The sequence below is a fragment of the Capsicum annuum genome, chromosome 9 (genome assembly GCF_002878395.1).
Source record: "Capsicum annuum cultivar UCD-10X-F1 chromosome 9, UCD10Xv1.1, whole genome shotgun sequence".
Lineage (NCBI taxonomy): Eukaryota > Viridiplantae > Streptophyta > Magnoliopsida > Solanales > Solanaceae > Capsicum > Capsicum annuum.
In genome coordinates, this window is record NC_061119.1 from 133,261,739 (window position 1) to 133,268,265 (window position 6,527).

The 6,527-nt window shown below is 32.8% G+C and overlaps 1 pseudogene; it reads left to right on the forward strand.

Moving 5' to 3' along the window:
* The first annotated feature begins 3,376 nt into the window (after positions 1-3,376).
* On the forward strand, positions 3,377-5,529 carry LOC107841415 (annotated as a pseudogene).
* Positions 5,530-6,527: the final 998 nt, after the last annotated feature.

Genomic DNA, 6,527 nt, shown 5'->3' on the forward strand with positions numbered 1-6,527 from the left:
GATTTTCAACTCGATTTTAGACCCGAAGAACTTTTATGCAATATAGATATTGTTATTCAGGTATTAATGCATAGATCATTATGTTGGTAGTATGGCATCGTGCGGAGGCTTCTCGAAAGGAAAAATCTCCAATTTAGTGAATTTTCTCGGGCGTTTGACAACGTTCAGGTAGGCTAGGCTTACTTTTCTTATAGATTAAACTTTAGTCTAATATTACCATGGTCTTATGCTAGATTTGCATTGGAAATTATAGTTTGGTTGCATATTTAGTGAAAATTTAGAATATTTAGCCGATTAGAAAGTTGTTTTAGGTAGAATTAACATGTTCCTCCTTTCCTTGAATCAAACTATTGCCTTAGGACTTATTTAGACTTATTTAACACCTAGTAGTAGATATTGGAAGCCTTTTCTAGTTTTTGGGTAGAAATAACCTTGTATGAACTCTTGGGGTTTGTAGTGGGCCCCACCAACCCTTTTTGGGATTAAATATCTTTATTAGCTCCTTGTAGATCTAGAAGATTTTATTTTGTCATTTAACAAATATTCTTTGGATCTAATGGTGATTTAGACATCTTTCTAATTCTTGTATAGATTTGGTAATCTACATTTATTTTAAAGATCATTTTGAGTCCGACAATTGCTATTTATTTATGATATTTAAATTTCAATTCAAGTCTGGCACATACTATTCATTTTTTATAATATTTAAAGACCAGTTTAAGTCCAACCTATAATATTCACTTATGATATTAGAGCCCGACATTTACGGTTCACTTATGAGGATAAAAAATTCAATTCGATGGTTATGGTAGAAAAGGAATTCATAGATATTATTTTGATTGTTGGTTACTTTATTATTAGTACTATTATCGTCAGTGGCTCTCCCTTTTTGCACCTTCTGGGCTTATAGGGGGCCAGTTAGACTGTAGTTAGCTTGTATTCTTTTCAGTATTATCTACATCATTATTTATTATCCGTCAGCCGAAGCATTACTTCAGGTTTGTCCTGTTATTCCTGACTTTAGTTTACATTCTTGCATCTCATTATGTTTTTATTATGATCTTAGCTCAGTCGGTCGATGATGCTTACTGAGTACTCGTTGTTTTGGTACTCATACTACACTTATGCATCTTTTTTTAATGGCAGATCCAAGCACTAGGTTTCTCTATTGATATTCTCTCCACACATTCTAGAGTTCGGAAATAGAGTGAGCTTTCAGAGCCGGAGCTGATTCTCTCTCCTTCTGCTACTTTTGGATAGTCTTTCCATTCGAGATAATTTGTATATTGATATTATTAGTACTCTTATTCTTTTGATTAGTGACTCTTGTACCGACCTTACTAGGTCATGTGATACTCTTTAGCTATTTTTTCTCTCTTATCTATATATGTCATGCCTACAATCTATTTGTATGCTTAATTTCAGTATTCATTATACCTTCCACCAATTAGTCCTTTACTTGTTGTTCCTGGCTACAATTTGACTTACCTACAGATGAATTAAAGTAGGTGCCATCATAACCTGAAGAATTGGATCATGACACAAACCTTAACTTATTAATGATAGAAAAATATTACTAATATGCATATTTGTTAAAGTCTTGAATTATTAAATTGAAAATAAATATAAGTAAATAGAAGGAAGAAGGGAAGAGAAGATAAAGAAAAGTAGAAGCAGGTGGGACATGTCAGTATCAAAAATAATAGTAAATGAGAAGCTAGCAATAGAGACGGCTATTCGTGCAGTTCAGCCAATGATGCATCACTTTGGGTCATATTCTTATGTATATATACTCATATTTGTCTCTTCAAGTTGAACTGAATCTTCTCTTCAAATTCAATATTCATTTTATATATAGATGATGCTAACAAATTTTATACTCCTACCAAAATAAGAAAGATTTGCACATTATAAAGAGAGTAATAGAGATAAATTAACTAAAGATGAAGAATAAAGAGAATAAGGAGCTCTTTCATGTGGTTCAACCATCTAGGAATTATTAACCATCAATTTCTGCAGCTTTGTTTTATAGACGCAACTAATCATGGCAAATTAAAAAGAATGGAAAAGTTTGCTTTATCCGATCCGTTACTTCTATGATTAAATAAATGTACTACAAACTAGACAAAGCAAATCCATTAATTAGAGTCAGTTTAGTTATTTGGAACTAACTAAATGTGTACATATAGTTCATAAATCACTCATCTTGAGTTAATTCCCAATTCTCTAGATCTTAGATTTGTTTCTGAAAATTTAAACACACTAGTTTAGTTAGATCTGAATTAGTAAGACTAAAATTATGTCAGTAGACCAATTATTTTCGCTGAATTTTCATGGTTAAAAACCAAGGTCTAATGGAAAGCTAAATATAGTATTATATTTAAATCCAATATTGTTATGAAAGTAGCCTGAAATTTATAGTTTTGGGACGACTAAAATTAAAGGTAAGTTAGTTCCTTAAATATGTCCAAAAAGTAGAGTTGTCAGCACTGGTCGGCCCAGTCGATTTAGATAGCCCACATGGGCTTTGAGTTTGACGGGTCAGGCCGAGCTATTACATAAAAATGATTGGTCAAAAAATACCAAGCACACACCATTACTTTATGGGTTGTGGGCCTCATGGGCCAGTCCATTTTAAAAAAAATAATATTTTATAATTTAATTTTAGAATGTTAATAAACATAAATATTACCAGACAATATTACATTGTGTTATTACTTGTTAATCAAATCTCCAACAACACAAAAAATACTTCTAATAGCAAAATTAAATAAATTTAGACATGATATCATTCGAATAAAAAAAAAATACTAATAAGCAATCTAAATAGTTACATGTATTTGACTAACGAGTCGTCCTACTGGTTAACCTAATCCACATTATATTGCTCAAGTCCCACTTGCCACGGGCTTATTCGGGCCGGACTAAAAAGTCCTATTCTTAAATGAGCTGCAAAAACTGAAGCTCAACTTCATATAATTGCAGGTTGGGTCGGGCTGACCCAACAGGCCTGGCCCATATTGACGATTCTACCAAAAAGTAACCATACATTTCAATAAGAGGCCATGCATACATATGAAACTCATGTAATATTTCTCTCCATTGTTATTCCTTCCTACTTTGTGCACCGTTCTTAAATGATTTATTATGTAGTTAGATGAATATGTATGTAAATAAATAACTCCAATTGTAACACAAGCACATTTAGCCCATCTAAAGATTGCCTTTAGTTTAATTTGATAAATAATTGAGAAAGAAAATATCACTCCCTTAGTTTTCATTTATGTATCATCTTTTGACTTGAAAAGAAACTTTTAATGTTTGTGTGGTGTAAAAAATTAAACTTGTAATTTTTGATATGTATCTGTAACACGTGATGGATATCACATTTCTATACTGTCACATGATTAAATTACTTTTGGGCATGAATTTTCAGCTAGTTGAGAAGGATCCAGAAGCAGCAATAATATGATTTTGGAACGCCATAAATGGAGGAGATAGAGTGGATAGTGCCCTTAAAGACATGGCCGTGGTAATGAAGCAGCTTGGTAGAACTGAAGAGGCTATTGAAGCTATCAACTCTTTCAGAGCCCTCTGCTCCGGACAGGCTCAAGAATCCCTTGATAATAATGCCCTTCTTGATCTTTTCAAGGTATATATATATGATCATTACTATTTTTGTTTCTTTTTACCCTTAATGATGCCAATTGCTGTCAAGAAAATAAACTTTTCCTAATTTAACTAGAAAAGTAAATCCATAAGTTCAAAATTGAAGTTTATGGATTATGGATTCTAATATTTTCTATTAAGTTACTTGGATATAAAATAAATCCATACATATTAAAAAATTTCAAGACAAATATAGAGAGCTACAGACTTCTCCAAACCCAAGCAGACCATTCCGCCCATGCATAAGTTATAAAGTGTTCATTATTCAAGTTCATATAAGTTTTTCTTAAAAGAAAAGCTTAGCCTTCAATTTAGCATGTGACTCTAACCATGTATATCAGACATGAGATATAATCAAGAAGGACAAGTATGATGTGAGATTTTAATTTAGGATTGAGTCTCACTTAATTTTAAAAACTAGCTTATAAAATATATTAAATACTATTTATTCAATCGTTTTTGTAATCATTATATAGAGGAAAACCACAAATGATGCGGTGACTTAATCAAAGTGTTGTAAACAAACTTTCTAGTGAAGATCACTTTTATTCTCTAAGCTAGTGCTGAGAGTCCAGTCGGGACTGAGTTTTTGATATTGGAATTGAAAAATAAAATCAAAAAGGGAAATTACATAGGAAAAAGGGCGCATACGGAGATTGAACATTTATTTCACTAACATGGTACAAATTTAGAAGGTACACAAAATGTGTTTCTTCCAATCTCCCACCACTATTTTACTTACATTGTCGACGCAAATTATCATTATCTATGTTAATAGTGAACATGAATACGTATTATTATATGTGCCAGTTTGATGACTAGTCAATAAAGTTGATTATTGATTATACTAGAGAAAAAGGTTCGTGTGAGATGAATTGGTAACTAGTATGCATGACTGGATCTTGCTCATAGATATGTATATGATGATAATATAGCAATTATCTAAATCGTATACTAAAACTATTACATGTACTAATTGTAATGTATTTAACATGTAACTACGTACATAGAAATGTGGAAAAGTAGATGAACAAATAGCAGTGTTGAAAAAAAAGTTGAGATAGACAAATATACCAAGGGCAGGTCTTCAATGGTAAACCTACAAAAACTGCTCGGTCTCATGGGAAGAAGTTTCAAGTTTCTATCAAGCAAGAGACAGCCAGAATTCTAGTAATTACTGACACCTTTTACTATGTTCTTTAGTATTAGATTATTCGTCCAACTTGAAATTTTCTTTTTTTTTTTTTTGGAAAAAGCCATGACTGCTCTTATGTAATATTGGTATATTCATAAATTTAAAAGTGCAGTACCATAATGTTCAAACAAAAAGTAACATGCACCACGATTAAGAATTTTGTAAACTAATGGTGCAACTTATCCTATTGAAACATGTTTACTTTCTTTTACGTCAAGGCTAGTTCTTTAAAGTCTGAGACTCTACTACTGTTACAGGGCAACTTGGCCTGGGCATATACACAAAAAGGGAACTTTATGGCAGCGGAAGTTGGTTATAAGAAAGCCCAAATGATCGATGCAGACAACAACAAGGCCTGTAATCCGGCCCATTGCTTAATAAGGCAAGCTCGATACGATGAGGCCCATAATATTCTTGAAAATGTTTGGGGAGCTAATTATACAGGTTCTGAAGATCCAAAAGCAAAGAACCGTATGGAGGAATTGCTATTGGAACTAGATTCGAAGCAACCACCACCATTCGTGCAAAACCTTCCGGTCCTAAATTTGGATAATGATTTCATGAATGGGCTTGAACTGCTTAAAAATAAATGGGCCCCTCCAAGATCAAGAAGGCTACCAATATTTGAGGAGATATGTACTTTCAAAGATCAATTGGCTTGTTGATTAATGTCAAGAATTTAGTGATAGGTGGGTACGGATGGATAGGAATGAAATATGTTACACTCAAATTAGGCGAAAATAAATAAAATTTTGTGAAGGCATAAATTGTGATGAATACGAAATCTTGTGGCAAAGATTGGGAAATGAACTACTCCAATTTTTTGTTGCCAGCTTAACACACTATTATCTGAATTATATAAGACTGAAATTCGAGATTATGTTGAATATGTCCTTTTCAAATATAGATGTCACGACTCGAGTCTACCCCTAGTCACGACAACGGTGCTTACAGTCATAAGTCACTGCAAGCTAACCCATGAGCTGGAACCTGCTGTGAGCACTGAATAAAATATAAGCATAACATCTGTGCAGAATATAAACTGAGAAGGGAATGAATATCTGAATACTGAAATATGAAATATTGAATATCTGAAACAATTGATAAGGACTGAAAATAACTAACTTACTATCTAACTATTCTGTCTGAATGCCTGAAAACCTCTAAACTGACTTAGGAGTTGATGGGATAGACCCCCAACTAACTCCGACCGACTGAACAAATAAAATTTTGAATTAACTGAATAAACATAATATGTCCTCGATCGATGAGGACTCACCACTATGGCTGCTGGATTACACTGAGTTGTCTAACCGCAGTCGAAAAACTGTGCGTCCGAACCTATGATATAAGACATCATAGCGCAAAGAAGATGTGGTCAGTACTTTTAATGTACTAGTATATGATATGATATTAGGCTGACATACATGGGGTACTGTGCATATGAAATAAGGAGTAACTGAATAGCATAAGATAATTGAACATGAATGTATGAAAAACCATGATATCTGAGAATGTAAGATCAAGCATAAATCTGTAATATGAAATAAATCTAAAATAAAAAAACTGTAAACTGTAAAACTGAATAACTAAAGTTCTGGACACTTGGTCAAGAAAACCTGAACTGAGACTACACTGAAGTACTGTACTAAGACTGTGGGAG